Source organism: Dipodomys merriami, unplaced genomic scaffold (assembly GCF_024711535.1).
Source record: "Dipodomys merriami isolate MVZ:Mamm:240054 unplaced genomic scaffold, mDipMer1.0.p SCAF_9, whole genome shotgun sequence".
NCBI classification, from domain to species: Eukaryota; Metazoa; Chordata; class Mammalia; order Rodentia; family Heteromyidae; genus Dipodomys; species Dipodomys merriami.
The window spans coordinates 59,487,150-59,505,185 of NW_027206512.1; the positions used below are offsets into that span (position 1 = coordinate 59,487,150).

Sequence of the window (18,036 nt, forward strand, 5' to 3'; positions counted from 1 at the left end):
TCCTCAATTTTGAATTGTGTTCTGAACATCAGAACACATTTCTTCTATTGTTCTCATCCTTTTGGCTTTCCTATTTTCTTCTATATAATACTCTGTTACAGTTACAACCAGAATATTTTCTTCATAATGAGTAGCCAGGAGCCTACAGTACCATTTCCTAGGAATCACATTCATTCTCCTCTGTACCATAACACGACAGGGGGAAAGTAGCATTACTGGTTGTATTCAAACCACTGGAGAGTTCAACTGAGGATGGGGTCATAGTGTTTGAAGGATACCTGAAAGAACCTTTTTCTTTTGAATTACAAAGGCATAAGGGTCCAGGAGGCAGAGAGGTCTCCATCCCCTCCCATCTTTACTCTCCCTCTTCAGGGAGAGTAAGTGGACACAGGGATTAGAGAGTAGTAGCAGGCTGAGCCATCTCTCTCTGCATGTCTTTGTCTTTCTCTTTGAATTTGTCTTTCTCTTTGAATTGTTTGTCCATGCAATTCAAGTGAGAATGGCTATGTCTGTTCCCACAGGGCATACTTTTAGTATCTCTGCTGTTTAGTATCTCTGCTTTAAATTATTTGTTTTTAATTGCCTTTAAGTAGTTGTACGTAGTAGATGCCATTCAACAAAGTGGTTTATGAATATAAGGCATCTTAACCCCTTTCATCTTTCTCCCCATCTTTCCTAACCCTACCCCTTTCCTCACTTTCCTTAGTGTTGTTGGCTATGCATTGAATTTTATGACTGCCTTCTCCCCACCTCTTTACCTCGCCCCTCCTTTCAAGTACTCATTTCCTGGTGTTTATTCTATTGGACTATAGTTATCTTTTCTAAGGAAGTTATACCCTTTCAATTCTCCCTCGAATCTACCGTATTTCAGTTCATGCTGAGGGATAGGTTTAGACATTGAGCTAAGTAAAATAACATTGGAAAACTCATGGAATAGTGTTTTACTTGGTGAAAGTACATTTTTATTTGATCCATTCTGGAGTGTGTATCGCTGTCCTGGGGTTTAGGACTTTAGCTCTAAATCCACTGTAACACCAGCTCCAGCTCTACCATCAGTCTCACCCAACCCATGCACATGCATGTGTATGTGTTTGTGTGTGTGACTGTGTGTGCATCTGTGCACGTGTTGGTGAATTTCCAAGACTGTGAAACTTATAATGAATGAAAACATAGTGACTAATGGTTCTGGAGGCTGGGAAGTCCAAAGTTTATCAATGGTCATCTGGAGAGGATCTCATTGTCATGTCACCATTCCCTGGCAGAAGGCAGAAGGGCAAATTAAAGAAGAGAGAGAGCCTGAAAAATGGGACAGATAGCAGCAATTGTACATTTATTATGACGAGCTCTAATGACCACATACTACTTGAAGGTGCCACCTCCTAGCACTTCCACAATGACAAATTTTGTTTCATTGTTGGTTTGTGTTGTTATTTTTTCAGATAAGATTTCACTGTGTATATCAGGCTGATTCTATTCTCCATATAGTCCCTGCTAGAATTTTTCTGCCTCTTCCTTCCAAGTGCTGAGATTACAGGCTTATACCACCACACCCAGCACAGGCAATGAATTCCACCCTGAGTAGACACGTATGCAAACCAGAGTAGTGTGTGTGTGTGTGTGTGTGTGTGTGTGTGTGTGTGTGTGTGTGTGTGCGCGTGCGTGCGCACATCCAGAGCTTTCCAAAGGAAAAGTCTTTTAATTTTTCACTTTCTGTTTCAATTTTTTAAATTTTATTTTATTGTAAAGATGCTATACAGAGGGGTTACAATTACATGAGTAAGGTAATGAGTTCATTTTTTTGTTGTACTTTGTTACCCTGTTTTAATTTCTTTTTAACACATAAATATGAACTGAATGTATAGTGCATGACATGCGTTTATGTATGTATACATTGTAGAATGACTAAAACAAGCTAATTCCCTTATGCATCATCACACATGCTTATAATTTGTATGTGTATGTGGTGAGAAATTTTCAGGTATACAGTATATCACATGGACAGACTGTACCCACCATGTTTTACAAGTGAGTTCCTCAGTATGTTTGTCTTTCCTTATACTTCATATCTGTTTACCTACATGTCCTTGAATTTCTTCCCACCCTGACTTTTGTCTTCCTTTATCAGGGACTAAGTAGTTGAATTCTACAAATCACTCGACCATTAGTATTAGTGTTATGTCCTTTTGTTGCTAAGACTCAGCAGCAAAGTCACCAGGGCACTATTCATTGATGAAGAAATCTGACTCCTATTCACTGTGAAATCTGGTACCTTTTTCTAGAGGAAGTGAAAAGGCCATTACTTCATGGGTGTGGGGTTCCAGGATGTTAAACTTCCAACTCTGTAAAAGGAAGATGGATGCTCACAGTCACCACCACTACTGCAGGGGTCTGGGGTTGGGGTAAGTGGCTAAAGGAACCATATAGGTTTGATCAAGGATCACCAGCGACCTTCTCAGCATTTCTCAGTGCATCTTACAGATGTTCAATTGTGCAGCCACAAAAAGAGGAAGAAAAGGAAAGAAAGAGAAGTGATCAAAGTTGTGTTTTCCTCCCCCCTCCTCCTCAGTTCTCTCCAGCTTCCCTTGCACACAGCCTGATTTGGGAAGAAAACAGTGGATTCATTTACACAGCAAGGGAGTGCTTTTCATGTTGGAGCTTTGAAATGAAAATGGTCTTTGGGCAAGCTTCTGTCAGCCCCGTCTGAGAGCAGCAGGGACTGTCATTACGACAGGAACTTGGGGGAAACAAGTCAGAGTCTTTGGCAGCAGAGAACCAGCAGTGCTACTCTTTGGGTAGGATTTTAGGCAAGTGGAGAGCAGAAATCAAAGATGAAGGGACCTGTGCTCCGATGGGTTTAGAGGGTTGCTGCTCGATTTCACAGTTTATAAAATGAACTGAGCCCCTGTGCCTTCCAGAAACAGGCCTTGGGTGCAAATCTGAGCACTTATCTTTGCTTCCATGCCAGCAAGATTTAAATTCATGGTTTTGTGCAGCATGTCCATAGACATTATTAAGGAAAAAAAAAAAAGCAGACAAGGATGGACAGACATTTTCCTCCCAGGACGAATCACATTGCTTCAAGGCAATTTAACAATCTTCACTTTTGAATTTCTTCTTTGGAGGAAAATTGATACCCAGGAAAAATGGCATGTGTCGTTGTGCAGAATGTATAATTTGATGATAAAGGTAGTCACAGAAACCAATCCTCGAAGTAAGCCAGGCCCAAAGAAACATAGGTCCCATGGTTTCCCTTATTTGTAATAACTAGTATATATCTGAGTCAAGCAGAAAAGGTCAGTTAAGTTGATGTTAGGGAAATGAACCCTAAGATATGTATTCAAATAATTTTTTTCTTTCATGCTATTGTTTCTAACACATTTATAAGATTATTTCTTTGTTGCTTTGTATGTCCCTCCCCCACGGTATAACCCCTGCTTTCACTGTATTTGATGTTGTTATAATTTGTGGAGGGGAAGGGAAAAAACAAATCGTTTAAATAGGGATACAGGTGGACCCATTGCAACAATGAGACGTACAAGTCGTTATGTCAAAAACGAACTTTTCAACTTTGGTGGGGAGGGGGGAGGATGGGTTGGGAAGGGGAAACAAAGGAGGAGGCTACAATGCTTGATAAGAAATGTACTCATTATCTTGCCCGTGTAATTGTAACCCCTCTGTACAGTATTTTCACAATAAAAAAATTCCAAAAAAAAAAAAGAAAGAAACCAATCCTCATCCTGTACTTGACAGTTATACTAAATGATCTACTCAGATGACCAGCACAGATTGTACAGGCTAAGAGCTGGAGTGCTGCAGTAGCTTCCTATTTGTGTCTAACACAGGATTATGATTCTCACCACCTCTTGTTTGGGGTTATTCATCATTCAGAAACTCAGTTTCCTTTTCTGTAAAATGAGAATAGCCTTATCCCATAGGTCAAAGATAAAATGGCTATCATGAAACTGACATGTATTGGACACATACTAACCACTCAAAAAACACTCAAAAATGGATAATTCTACCTTAGTAACTTCAGGGTTGTGGGACAAAGAAGGAAATTGTCATGAAGGAAATCTGTGAAAGTTTTTTTTTTTTTACAGGAGGTGATTCTGGCAGAGAGGTATGTCTCTGGACTGAGAATGCAGGAATTGGTGTCTCAGAAATTTGCTCTAGGAAATGGACACAGTACCAGTGTCATGGTAGACTCATGGTGTAGTAGAGATTGCTCTGGAAAAATAGCGTGTCTGATACTCAGATGGTTTGCATTTTCTACTGGAGAAGTGCTTAATTGAATAGACAATGGGAAGTCATCACAGGCTCTTGAGTAAGAAATTGACAGACTGAAAAACGTTGCCTCCCCAGGAAGATTATTCATGAAGCTGTGACTAGTTGTGAGTAGTGGTTGGAGTAGATAGAGAGTGAAGGCTGGGCAGGACCTGGGAGGGAGGGCATCTACCAAGGAGTGGAAGTAGTTAAGAGATCAGAAAGGCGACTTGGTTAGCCTGCACATATATAACACGATTCTAATTTAGCCTTTAGAAGGGAAAAGTTATTTCTTGACAGCAAGGACCAGATGTAAAAACAAATAACCAAGATGGAGGCCAGGAAAAGACAGAATGCCTTTTCCTGTCTGCTTCACACTGAGAGCACTGCTCATGTAAATCATTCTGCAGAGGCAATCAGCACACCTGGCAAGCGAGCCGTGGCATTTCCTTGGCATTATCGGCCCCTGCACAGACACAGACAATGGGTGTCACTGGCATGTGAGCAGAACACATTTGCATTTCATAGGCAATTGAGAGGGAGCTAATTCGAGTTATTCTGCAACCTCCCCAGGGATGACACATCTGGCTGGAACAATTCTCTGCTTCCTGCAATTAGAATGGCGAAAGGGCTTTCAGGCAACCAGAACCTTTACCCAGCCCCTGAGGAACCCCAGTACTAAAGAAGGAGAATAAAAGACCTAGCAGGAGCCCATCTATACTGATGAGTCAAAAAAATCATCAGGTTGGAGCTGGGAAGGTGGCTCAGTGCAGAGTGCTTGCCTTGCATGCATGAGGCCCTGGGTTTGATTCCTCAGCACCACATAAGCAGAAAAAGCTGACAGTGGCCCTGTGGCTCAAGTGATAGAGCGCTCGCCTTGAGCTGAAGTGCTGAGGGGCAGCACCCAGGCCCAGAGTTCAGGCCCCATGACCGACAAAAAAAAAATTATCAGGTTAAGAGTTGGAGGTGTGGGCTGTTTTGTTGATGTCATTGGCTTACTGTATACTAAAGCATGGCTACCTGTGTGTTATGTGTTTCAGCCTATGTATTCTGACAGAAAAGAGTCTAAACTGTAGTCATTGTAAATAACCTCTGGTCTCTTCTTTGGTCAAGCTGAATAACATTCATTCATTTCTAAGGCAACTACTGAACATCTGTTTATTTCAGGTCCCAGGATAAGTGCAGGCACTGGAGTTCTCAGTTCAGGAAGATAATGTTGTGTTTCAACACTTTAACGATTGCAGCTCACTGATTTAAGTGTAGAAGACACTGACAGAATAGGTAAAAGCATGACAGAAATCTGTCTGGAGAAGGAGGCACTTGAATTACAATTACAATATTAAAACCTGCATGAGGAAGGGTTTCTAGTTGGGCAGAGGAGATAGCATTCTCTGTAGAGAAAGCGGCCTAGTGGAAAACAGATACATTGAGGTATCTTGCTATTTGAGAACTCGCGGTGGGGTATGTCTACAGGCTTTGCAAGGGAACAACCTGATGGTAAAGAAAATTCAAGAGTTTATTGGGAGAAGTGTGAGGAAAAAGGTTCTGAAAACAGATTATAAGTCTGGGTTATGAGGAGAGGGAGCCTTTGAGTGAACACCATGGGTAGCATCTGAAATTTCTTTAATCAGGATTAATTTTTGATGGAAGTAGATCAATAATATAGTATTGAACAGTTGGCCCTGAGCAAGGCTCTTTGAAGGATAGAGAGGACTACGATAGATCATCTTTCCTTTACATTGTTGGCCAGGGAACAAAGCAAACCCAAAGGCACCTGTTCATCTGTTTATATGCTTTCATCTAATCATTTACAAACCCTCAGGAAATGCCCAGGAAGTACTCAGGTTCTGGATAAAAAAAAAATAAAGATGAATAAAGTATTGTCTGTTTGTGGTACTCATGGACAATCCAGTAGCCTGTCATACTGTTTGATACTACAGGATCTCAGGGTGTCTAGGAAGAGAACCTTGCACAGATCTAGTGGAGAGGGGTCAAGAATGACTTCTGAGATATTCACAACAAAGTGGGCACTGGAAGCAGAGCGAAGGACAGAGGAGAGAGCAAGCACATGTGCATGCAAGACAGAGAAACAGAGAGAGCGTACAAGGGAGACCCAGAGGATGTAGAGATTCAATTGTAAAAAGAATCAGTGTGTGTGTGTGTGTGTGTGTGTGTGTGTGTGTGTGTGTGTGTGTGTGTGTGTGTGTGTGTGTGTTTACAGAACACGAAACGGGTGGACAGGCAAAATCTGCCCAAGCTGTTTCATGTGACACTTCACCAAGCTGCCTCTTCAGTGAGAGACTGCCCAAACCTGAGGGAGTCATGTTTGTGATGTCCTTCGTCTATCTGCAGAGAGAGAAGACAGTTTGCATGGAAACCCAAAATCTCTAAAAGAGACTTTCAGTTTTATTTCAAAGCTTGACATAAGAGAGTATCAATGTAGGAAAGAGCAGATCACAGAGAAAACTGACTACCTTGTCCTTTTCCATTTCTAGGGAGAGCTTTTTGTTTTTAGTCACTGGGAAATAGCTGAGACAAAGGCAGGGCCAGGGGTCAAAGTCGCTCCCTTGGGAGACCCACAGTAGAGCCTGGGTGTGATTGTGTCCCTTCTGAGCGTCTTCCTGGCAGTCAGAGGCTGGGCACAGAGGAGAAATCTGGACTCTGAGGTGTTATCCAGCCAGGTGAGCAGATTTTGTTCAAAACTGTTCCATGAATGTTCTCGCAGCCTTGGCCATGTTTCTCGTCCCATGGCGATCCATATGAAATCCCAAGGATGGTGGTAGAGAGATATTATGGCTAGAGAAAGATGGGGCACATTGTGTGCATGCATGGGAATGTCACAATGATAGTAGGTGGGGCGGGACAAGGCGACACACAGAGGGGGCCGGGGCTGGGTGAAGCTGGACCTGCTGTCCAGCCAGGGCAGTGTTTCGCAGCCTGGACCTCTGCATTGACACCAAGGCATAAGCCGTGTGCCTGGCCAGCTGGCAGGTAAAGTGCATGCTAAGGACAGAAGAGTCTGATGACACAGACCACAGGATTTCTTTGGAGGACACATTATGAACCCTTTGTGGAGTACATCTACCAGCTCTGCAAGAAAAACACCCCGGGGGGCGGGGTGAAGAAAAGACCTAGACAGGGAATGTGAAAACCAGTCCTCTAGGAACAGCAACAATAAAGAAAAGCAGCTGTCTATTTCTATTCTATTTCCGTTTCTGTTTCCATTCCCCAAAACCCACAATCAACAAATGGTACCCTTGTACCTGGAGTATTCTCTCCTTGTGGAAATATTTACCTAGGATGTGCGCCAGGAGTCACGGGCGTCTGTGTGCAGCCGATCGCTCCTCACTCAGGTGGTTCACTCGGCATGGGTGTTGTCAGGGTGGTGCGTTGGAGTTCACACTTTACATCCTGGATACCTCCCCAGGTGGAGATCGTCCACACTTGGTGTCTGGTGTTCTTGTCTTCCACCTGCTGGTGGACCCCACCTCAGGGCAGCTGGATGAGAGTATCTGTAAAATGGAGGAGGAACCATAATTACCCCCTATTTGGTGAGTTTTAAATGTCTCTCAGGAGACTTTTCAGCAAGAATGATGCAATAAGTCCACTAACCCCCGAGGCTGCTGCACTATATGGAAAAGGATGTGCACCTTTTTATTTTGTCAGTTATGGGGGCCTGAACTCTGGGTGTAGTCCCTCAGCTCTTCAGCTCAAGGCTAGTGCTCTACCACTTGAGCCACAGCACCACTTCTGGCTTTTTCTGCTTATATGGTGCTGAGGAATCGAACCCCGGGCCTCATGCATGCAAGGCAAACACTCTACCACTAAGCTACTTTCCCAGCCCTGGACGTGCATCTTTTAAGAAGTACAGTGGTTGATGGTGTGAAGGTGTGTACTGCTCACATGTTTGGCCAACCTAAAATCAAAGACCTCTGTGCAATGAGCTGTGTTCCATGGAATCCTTCTGCACCTGACGAAGCCAGAGAGAAGAGGCTGACTCAGAAAAAGGAGCCCTAAGAACAGCCCAATGGATATGTGCATGTTGCTGGACTGTCCTGCGCAAAGCCTGGTTTGGTACAGCCTTTCAGTAAACAAAGCAATGCCAACTTAAGACATGGTGACACTGTGAACTGTGTGTTTTCCCATTGGACTCCGGCCTCGTTCAAGCTCATTAATGGCCAGGTCAGCCTGAAGAGTGATGGATGTGAACTGTGAGTGGTACCCGTGTTGTGTTGGCCATGCACGCATCGACTCCATCAGCTGGTGGTGGAAACCTCTCATTAAGTAATGCTCTACTTCTGTCAGAAGTGTCTTAGGGTGGTTATTTAGTGGAGTACTCCAAATTATTGGGGGCCTTGAGAATTAAGTAGTTTTCCAAATATAATTCTAAGGGCAGATTGCATTCATGCAAACTACTAGAGCAGATGAAAACTGGCACTATTTATTTTTATATCTTGTGTGTTGGTTATGCAAGTTAGGATATAGAAAGGATGGGTATAGAGAGACATTCCAGAGCCTGGCACTTGCCAGTGGAGAATAGTTTGAATTTCAGTCTTGAGCCTGCTGTGTTACTGCCTTATAACATGGGGTCTCTGAGAAACATTAGAACAGTGAATGGGAATCCGAATGCTTGTTCATAGCTTTTTTGTTTAAGGCAAAAGACTGTATTTCTATGGTAGGAGGAAGAAAAAGTGTTAAAATAGTTCCTAATATGGACAGATATTTAAATGATGAATGACTAATGTAGAGACAAAATTAACCAATAAAGGATTGTTCTTTGTCCTTTAAAACCATCCTGATTTAAAAAACCCAGCAGGGCTTCCTATCTTTATTCCTTCCTCTGTCAGTCTTTCTAAGATCAGTTGTTTGGAAGTTGTTCTAAAGAGTTCAAGCCACATAGCCTAAGTTTGAAGACTGTATGGTCTTTCTGTTATTGTTGGTTGTGGGGCTTGAACTCAGGGCCTGGGTGCTGTCCTTGGGCCTCTTTGTGCTCAAGGCTAGCTCTCCACCACTTGAGTCATAGCACCACTTCCAGTTTTTGAGTGATTCATTGGAGAGAAGAACCTTACTGGGACTTTTTTGCCTGACTGGATTCGAACTGTGATCCTCAGATCTCAATCTCCTGAAGTAGCTAGTGTTACAGGAATGAGATACCAGTGCCTAGTGAAGATATGGCCTTTTATAGTCCTCTTGCTATTTAAATTCCAGAGCCGTGGTGTCTATATTCATTTTTCTATTGTTTCTGTGACAGAATTCCTACAATCTTCATGGCTTAAAATGACTCATATCTTTTTCTCCTCACTGTTCTAGAAGCCAGAAGCAATTTCTACAGGACCAGGGTCATATAAGACATTGTTGGGGAGATTCCACTCTTCCTATTTCTATAAAGAAGATATATAAATAGCCAATAAAAATATTTAAAATATATTCAGTATCATTAGGGAAATATAAATGAAAAGTACAGAGGAATATCATCTGACATGTAAAATATGACATAGCTACAGCTTAGATATAAAAAAAAGAGAATGCAGCAAGTGTGGCGAAGATGTTTAGGAATTGGAAAACTTTGTGTTTTGCGGATGGGAATGTGTGTGTGGCAGTTATAGAAAACAGCCTTGTGGCTGAGCATAGAAATCCCCGATGCCCAGCGGTTCTCCTCCTATATCCAAATTCTACTTCCCCAAGAACTGAAGTCCAAAATTCGAGTAGTTCCTTGCACCCCAGTGTTCACAGTGGTATTATTCACTATAACCAAATTGTAGAAACAACTGAGCATCTCCATTTGGAGAAGGTTGGCACATATTCAGACAGAAAAGATTTTTTCATCATAAATGTGATGTCTAATCCATGACTAATTGATTTCCTTTAACATGAATTGCGCCCATCTGCAGTTTAACAGTACCTGATTCATCCCTAAAGGGATCCAGCATAGTCTCAAAACAATAGTTGAAAACAACTTTTATTGTCACCAAGGCTCTTTAGTAATTCAATCACCAATGACTTTACACATTGGGAAAAAAAAAACCTGATTAGATACAGTAAGAATTCTCTGGGTTTTGCTTTGTAGCTTTTCCTATCTCCTCATTGTTCCTCCTGAACAACTTGCCCCAACGAATACTTTTTACTGCCTACAGTTCCCCCCCATTCTTTTCCAGGCTTGTCCCATCCTTCCACTTGCCTTTGCTAGGAATATCTTAAAATGTTATACCTGCATACACATACACATACATACAAACAGATGCATACACTGCCTGTGTAGCGTTATGTTCTAGTATATTTCCTGGGGATCTGGCTTCTGTTCACACAACTCTACTGACTTGATTAGACAGTGGCAAAGGCTCTTAGAGTGACCAACTCTAATCATTTTCCATCTGTCTTCATCTTTCTCCAGTGTATCTGATTCTGCTGACTGCTTCCATTCTTTGGGCTTCTGCGAAATTTCTTTCATTATATTGCTTACCCTACCTACTTGATCAGAGCTTTCACTCACCACATGAAATCTTTCCATAAGGCTCAATTATCTTTGGTCTCCCTTATCACATCTTCCTCTGGACGTGGATGCTTCTTACAGTGCTAGTGTGGCATTTAGCTTCCTTCCTCTGTTACAATGCTGGACAGCTCCCTTTGTTCCTGGAAGAGTTACATAGCCAAATACCAGGCTTTTCTAGTCTTTTTAACCAGTCTTTTCCAAATACCAGTCTTTACCAGAGATGGCACCCGTTTATTTTCAGAACTTATAAAGAGAGAATGCTAGAGACATGGGAAAGAAGTAGAAAAATAAAAAAAAAATAAGGCTAGAGTTTTCTAGCCCACTAATAGAGACAGAAAGAGATAGAAAAAGCTCAGGGATCATCTTCACCCTCATTCTCAAGACAATTGAGTAGAAGGGGGTTGTTTGTTGAATTTCTACCATATGTCTGATCTGATGTAGGCATTTGAAATGAGTTATTTCATTCAGTTTTCTGAAACAACTAAGATTTTTTTTCATTTAAATTTTATTGTAAAGGTGATGTACTGAGGGGTTACAGTTACATAAGTCAGATAAACATCTATGTTTTATACATTTTCTTTTGTTCATTTTTCACCAGTAAAGAGTTTCAAGATGTATTTCTTTTAGTTCTGTGATAAGTTCTGAATTCAAGACTTTTTCATGACAAAATCAAGACATATAAATACTTGAAGATTAAAACAAAAAAAAGAAAGAAAACATGTACCATTTGTCAATTATAAATCTTAGGACTAAGATTTGTTATGTGGGACTATTCTCTCACATAGTAATAACAAAGAGCCTTTGTTTTATTCCAGGATCACCTGTTCAAGTAAGTTTTACTGGGAAGGTGGCTCAGTGGTAGAGCACTTGCCTTGCATGCCTGAGGCCCTGGGTTCGATTCCTCAGCACCACATAAGCAAAAAGAAAAAAGCCGGAAGTGGTGCTGTGGCTCAAGTGGTAGAGTGCTAGCCTTGAGCTGAAGAGCTGAGGGACAGCGCCCAGGCCCAGAGTATAGGCCCCATTACCGGACCCAAAAAAAACCAAACAAACTTACTTGTACATAAATAAGCCCCTCTACAAACACAATTTATACAGATTCTGACACTTTTCTTCCTGTAATTTTTTCCTCCTCCCTTTCTCTCTCTGTCTCTTTCTTATAGGGACACATACACACACACACACACACACACACACACACACATGGTATATACTTCTATGTCATATCATAGTTTCTCCAAATCCTACTCTTTTGACTTTGTGAGCAGCATAATCATTTTCTGGGGATGTAGATATTCAGTGCATTTAGATGTTAGTAACATATATATCCTAATATAAAAACCAAAAGTATCTGCAAAGATCATAGCCTTCTTGAAGTCAGTCCATTATCAATATCAGCCTGTATCCATATCTAAATCTGATGTATCTACCAAAAATGTATCTGAACTTCATGAGTAAAGAGATGCTAATCTTATATACATCTTACCTAAGTGTGTGACGTACACTTGACACAAAATATAATACACAGGGTTTGAATGAATAAACCAGTGAGGAAATAAATGGAAGAAAATTGTGGGAAAATGACTTTATGGCAAATCCTTTATTAGGATCATTTCTTCAAAATGGCTCTGTGAGTTGGGCAAAAAATAACCTTATTTCCCAGACAGAAAAAAGCAGAATCTCAGAGAAGAATTTTAGCTTGACTCACACCACTAAACAGTATGGGAACTGACATTAGAACCCAACTTTAACTACACTAAAGTCTACCCTCCTTCAAGACCATCCCTGTGGTACAGACCAGGCATTAGGAGTCCAGACGTGTAAACTGAACAAATGTATTGATAATTGTCATTTCAGCACTACAGAGGAAAAATGGCTTGTAAATCACGTGCTCTCCAGCAGGGAATTTTTCAGTTCTATTCCTCACTCTTCTACTTTCCCATCATGTGTGACCTTGTTTCTCAAGCAAAGTACTTTTAAATAGCCACTCTTGATTTCTCTCTTTCCCTTGCTGCATATAAAATCCATCAAAACTTAAAGATCTTATATTTAAAGAATCCCATAGACTCCACTCCCAAATTACTGGAGCTGAATTGAAACTTTGGCAAAGTAGCAGGGTACAAAATTAACCCTCAAAAATCCATGGCTTTTCTGTATGCCAACAATGAGAAGAGCGCTGGTGAAATCAGGAAAACAACTCTATTTGTAATAGCCCCACAAAAAATAAAATACCTAGGAATTAACTTAACCAAACAAGTGAAAACTTTAAAAACCTGAAAAAGGAAATCAAAGCAGAACATAGGAAGTGGAAAAAACCTTCCCATGCTCCTGGATTGGAAGGATCAACATTGTAAAAATGGCTATCTACAAACTCAATACGATACCTATCAATATTCCAACCCCATTCTTCAATCAAATAGAAGAAACAATCCAAAAATTCATATGGAACAATGGAAGACCTCAACTAGCAAACATGCTGCTTAACAGAAAGAACAGTGATGGAGGAATATCAATACCAAATTTCAAACTCTACTACAAAGCCATAGTAATTAAAACAGCTTGGTACTGACTGGCACAATAACAGACCTGAGGACCAGTGGAATAGAATTGAAAACCCAGAAATGAACCCACAGACCTATAGCCATCTAATCTTGGATAAGGGAGCTAAAATATTAGAATGGAAGAAAGACAGCCTCTTCATTAAATGGTGCTGGCAAAATTGGTTAATCACCTGTAGAAAACTAAAGCTAGATCCTTATATATCGCCTTGCACCAGAATCAACTCCAAATGAATCAAAGACCTTGGGGTCAAAGCAGACACTCTGAAAACATTACAGGATGGAATAGGAGAAAGAAACCCTAGGTCTCCTTGGCTCAGGCTGAAATTTTCTTAATAGAGACCTGGAAACACAAGAAATCAAAGAAAGGTTGGACAAGTGGGATTGCATGAAGCTGCAGAGCTTCTGCATGGCAAAGGACATAGCTAGCAAGATTAACAGAAAGCCCACGGATTGGGAGAAGATCTTCACTAACCATACAATGGACAAGGGTCTTATATCTAAAATATACCTGGAACTCAAAAAATTAAATCCCCCAACAACAAATCCTCAAAGAAACAACTGCCGAATAAATAAGTGGGCTAAAGACTTAAAGAGAAACTTCTCTGAAGAGGAAAGAAGGATGGCCAATAGACACATGAAGAAATGCTCAACCTCTCTAGCCATAAAAGAAATGCAAATCAAAACAACATTGAGATACCACCTCACCCCAGTTAGATTGGCTATAATCAAGAACTCTAATAACAACAGATACTGGAGGGGATGTGGCCTAAAGGGAGCCCTACTGCATTGTTGGTGGGAGTGTAAACTTGTTCAACCACTTTGGAAAGTAGTATGGAGGTTCCTCAAAAGACTCCACATAGAACTCCCCTATGACCCAACAATCCCACTTTTGGGCATTTACCCAGATGATTACAAACAAGACCACACTAAAGCTACCATCACAACTATGTTTATTGCAGCAGTATTTACCATAGCTAAGATATGGAACCAACGCAGATGCCCCTCAGTAGATGAATGGATCAAGAAAATGTGATTCTCTCTCTCTCTCTCTCTCTCTCTCTCTCTCTCTTGATGGAATTCTATGCCTCCAACAGAAAGAATAACATCTCCCCATTTGTTAGGAAATGGAAAGACTTGGAAAAATTATATTAAGTGAAGTAAGCCAGGCCCAAGGAAGCATTGGTCCCATGGTTTCCCTAATTTGCAATAACTAGTATATGTCTGGGACAAGCAGAAAAGTACAAAAGCTATACATATGACCAGATAAGATGATGTTAAGTGAAATGAACCCCAAGATAGGGACACAAGTGGATTTTTCTTTCTTGCTATTGTTTCTAACATATTTATAATATATCATGTATTTTTTTGTTTCTTTGTATGTTCCTCCCCCATGGTATAACCCCTGGTTTCACTGTATTTGATGTCGGTGCCCTGCATCTTGTATATATACTTCTCTAATTTGGGGAGGCGAAGGGAAAAAAACAAATTGTTTAAATAAGGATACAGGTTGACCCATTGTAACAATGAGATATACAAGATGCTATGTTGAAAACCGAACTTTACAATTTAGGTGGGGGGTGGGGGAGTGTAGTTGTGGAGGTGGGAGGGAAGGGATGGTAGGGGAAAAACAAAGGAGGAGGCAACAAGGCTTGATAGAAAATGTACTCATGACCTTGCCCATGCCACTGTCACCCCTATGTACAGTATTTTCACAATAAAAAACATTTTACAAAAAGCAAGAAAAAATAAGAAGTTGGAAATTAAGAAAGAAAAAAAAAAGATCTTTTGACTCTTGATTTCTTTCAGAACTCTCCTTTTCTTTACTCCCTAATCTCTGGACATGTGACTTCTATTTCTCTTGAATATGGTGGCTCTTCAGTTTGACTTCCCTTGTCTTTGCAATCCTATTTGAATACCCTGTTTCGTAAATAGAGATGTATGGCATCAGAGCCAGGCCTGTTATTCTCACTTTACAAATTGCTAAAGGCTACTTTGCTGATACGGTGATAGACTTGCAAAATGGTGGCCGTGGGCAGGGAGTGTGGATAGTGAGTGATGTGGAGGAATGGTAAATAGCCTTTACCAAGAAACTTAAATGAATTGTGCACTGAGTTATGCTAAGTGTTTTGCTTTAAGTACCTTGATGTGGTTACAAATCTTGGGTCTATAAAAGACAAGCTGATGGACTCTGGGGAAACAAATCAATTCAAATAACACCTACTATAGCATCCTTGGGACGAAAAGTGTAGTAAAATAAAGGAAAACTTGCTTTATCTACTAGGAAAGACAAGATTGGCTTTTAAGGACCAGCTTCAAAATGGCACCCGAGGCTGCTGATTCTCATATCTCTATTTCTCCCTTTCTAGACAACCTTGCTCTTATCAGCTTCTGTGGCCATCTGAGGGAACAATTTTTCCATTTACTTAGCTGCTCCGCGATGTACACATGCCCCCACATTGTGTATGACGCATTAGTGGCCCGCTGTAAAAGGCTGAGTGAGTTTGATCAGCCTGGTGCGGCTGCCACCTTTATCTCTCTCTACAGCTGGAGGCACAATCTCAGAGCCAGGCACTGTCAACAGAAGTGTCATCGCGAAACCCTTCAGAGAAAATTGGCTTCTTCCCTGGGAAGACTTTGAAGAATTTTTCTCTTGACCTCAAACTTCAGACATTACAACCAAGACATGAGTTATCAGTCTCCAAAGGCTATTCAGTATGGACGGTTTGTGTAAAATATGAAATTTCAAGTGTCCATTTGTTTTTTTCCCATAAAGGCAAGAGTTATAATAATTATGATTAAAAAAAACTAATGCACATTAGAATAAGCCGAATGCTAGGAACAAGAAGCCCGGGTGGTTTCCTGTGATTATCTCTAGCACACTGATCAGGATATATATGCTACATAGCTTTCAGTGTTGATGCAGAAGAAGTAACGTAGGAGATTTAGCATTTAATTACATTCCTTGTTCCATATTGGAAACGCAACAGCTCTGCTCACGTGTAAGTGGCCAAAAGCTACTAAAAAGCTCCAGTTGAAGGCAAGGGTATATGGAAAAACTATCTCTGATTTAGCAAATCCTTCCCATCAAGAGTTATTATCATGGAATGAAATAAGAATTTATGGTAGTTTGACTTTGTGTAGGGAACATCTTCCAGGGCTCATTATATCCATTTTACAAGAAGTAAAAATTATAGTATTAACTTATCTTTTTCCTGCTGAAATGGATCTCAATGTGAATATAAGAGATTAGTAGTTGAAAAATGTTCAGAATAGGAATTAATGGCATAGTAAATAGAGAAATAGATATTTATACATTTTGCAACAGCTCCTGAGTCCGTTAAGTTCAATATAATGGTTTTTATGGTCATTCCAGGAACTCTAACCCTGAACTATGTTAATATACAAGTCAGTACGCTTGATACTTTTGATGCTTGCTTGATTCATCTGAAAGCTTTTCTTCCAAGGATTATGACTGCCACTGTATTGTTTGACCTGTTATGAAATCTTTTAAACTAAGTTTTCACTGAGTCAAAGGAATGAATGGATACTCTGTTATTCAGTAATCAGCTTGTCCAAAATCATTTGCCTGATAAATCTTCACAGCAAAGTTGTTTCTGCGGTATTGGGACTATTGCTAACAAAGTTTACCTATTGCTCCTCTATCTTGAATTACCCATTGCTGCTGTTAGAAAAGGTTACAAATTTCCTGTGCCCAAACAAGAGACATTTCTTATTTACCAGTTCTGGAGCTCAGAAATCTGAAGTCAAAATATCGAGATGGCTGGTTTCATCCAGAAGCCTTCTCTCCTTGTCTCCCTGTGACATTTTTCCTATTCCCAGATTTCCTTTCCTCATAAAACCATTAGCTTATGGCCCATCCTAATCCAGAATGACATCATTTTAACTTGATTACCTCTATAAACCTGCTCTTTCCAAATCAGGACATATTCACAGATGCTCAAGATGAGGGCATCATTGTATCTATTTTAGACAAAATTCAACCTACCCCATTAACTAAGTAAAATGTAATAAGTTAGTTATAGTAATGCAATCATGATAGTTACTTATGGTATGTGCTTACTATATACCAGTCCTTATATCAGATATTTTAGATTTTCCCTATTTAATCAAAACACTCCTAGGAGGCATGCCTATCATCATCATCATCATCATCATCATCATCATCAGCAGCAGCAGCAGCAGCAGCAGCAGCAGCAGCATCGCCTTACCACTCTCATGAGGATACAGGAAATAGTAATTTGCCCTAGATGAGAAGATAATTTGGTAGGGCTGGATCTGGCCTGGTCAGTGGGAATCCACAGGTAGTCATGGCATAGGGTCCACGTCATCTTCTAACCCAGAGCTTGCTGGTGAAGCCAGCATCGACGTAGGCTTTTCCTCAAGCCCAGCATGTGCTTCCACCTTTCCTTACATTTTTCCATGTGAACATTTCCAGCGTCTAAGGATGTCCCGTTCTGATATTTCATCTTAGCACGGATGCTGCACTTCTCTTGTTCGGCTAGCCACAGCCAAGGAAGATGAACTGGACCTTCCCCTGGAGCTGAGCTTTTTGCTTAAGGCAAAATTTCAGTGCCAGCTTCCTCTCCCAGAACCTGTGGCTGGCATGCTGTGTATTTGCAAAGCAGCAAGAGGCTGTCCGGCCCTGTCACATTGGCTTGATGTTTCTATGGTACATTGCAGAGAGCTGGTGTGAGTTTTCTGTGC

At 40.9% G+C, this 18,036-nt stretch overlaps 1 pseudogene; it reads left to right on the plus strand.

Annotated features, from left to right (window-relative positions):
- Nucleotides 1-7,322: 7,322 nt before the first annotated feature.
- Nucleotides 7,323-17,551, plus strand: LOC138820661 (AKT-interacting protein-like; annotated as a pseudogene).
- Nucleotides 17,552-18,036: the final 485 nt, after the last annotated feature.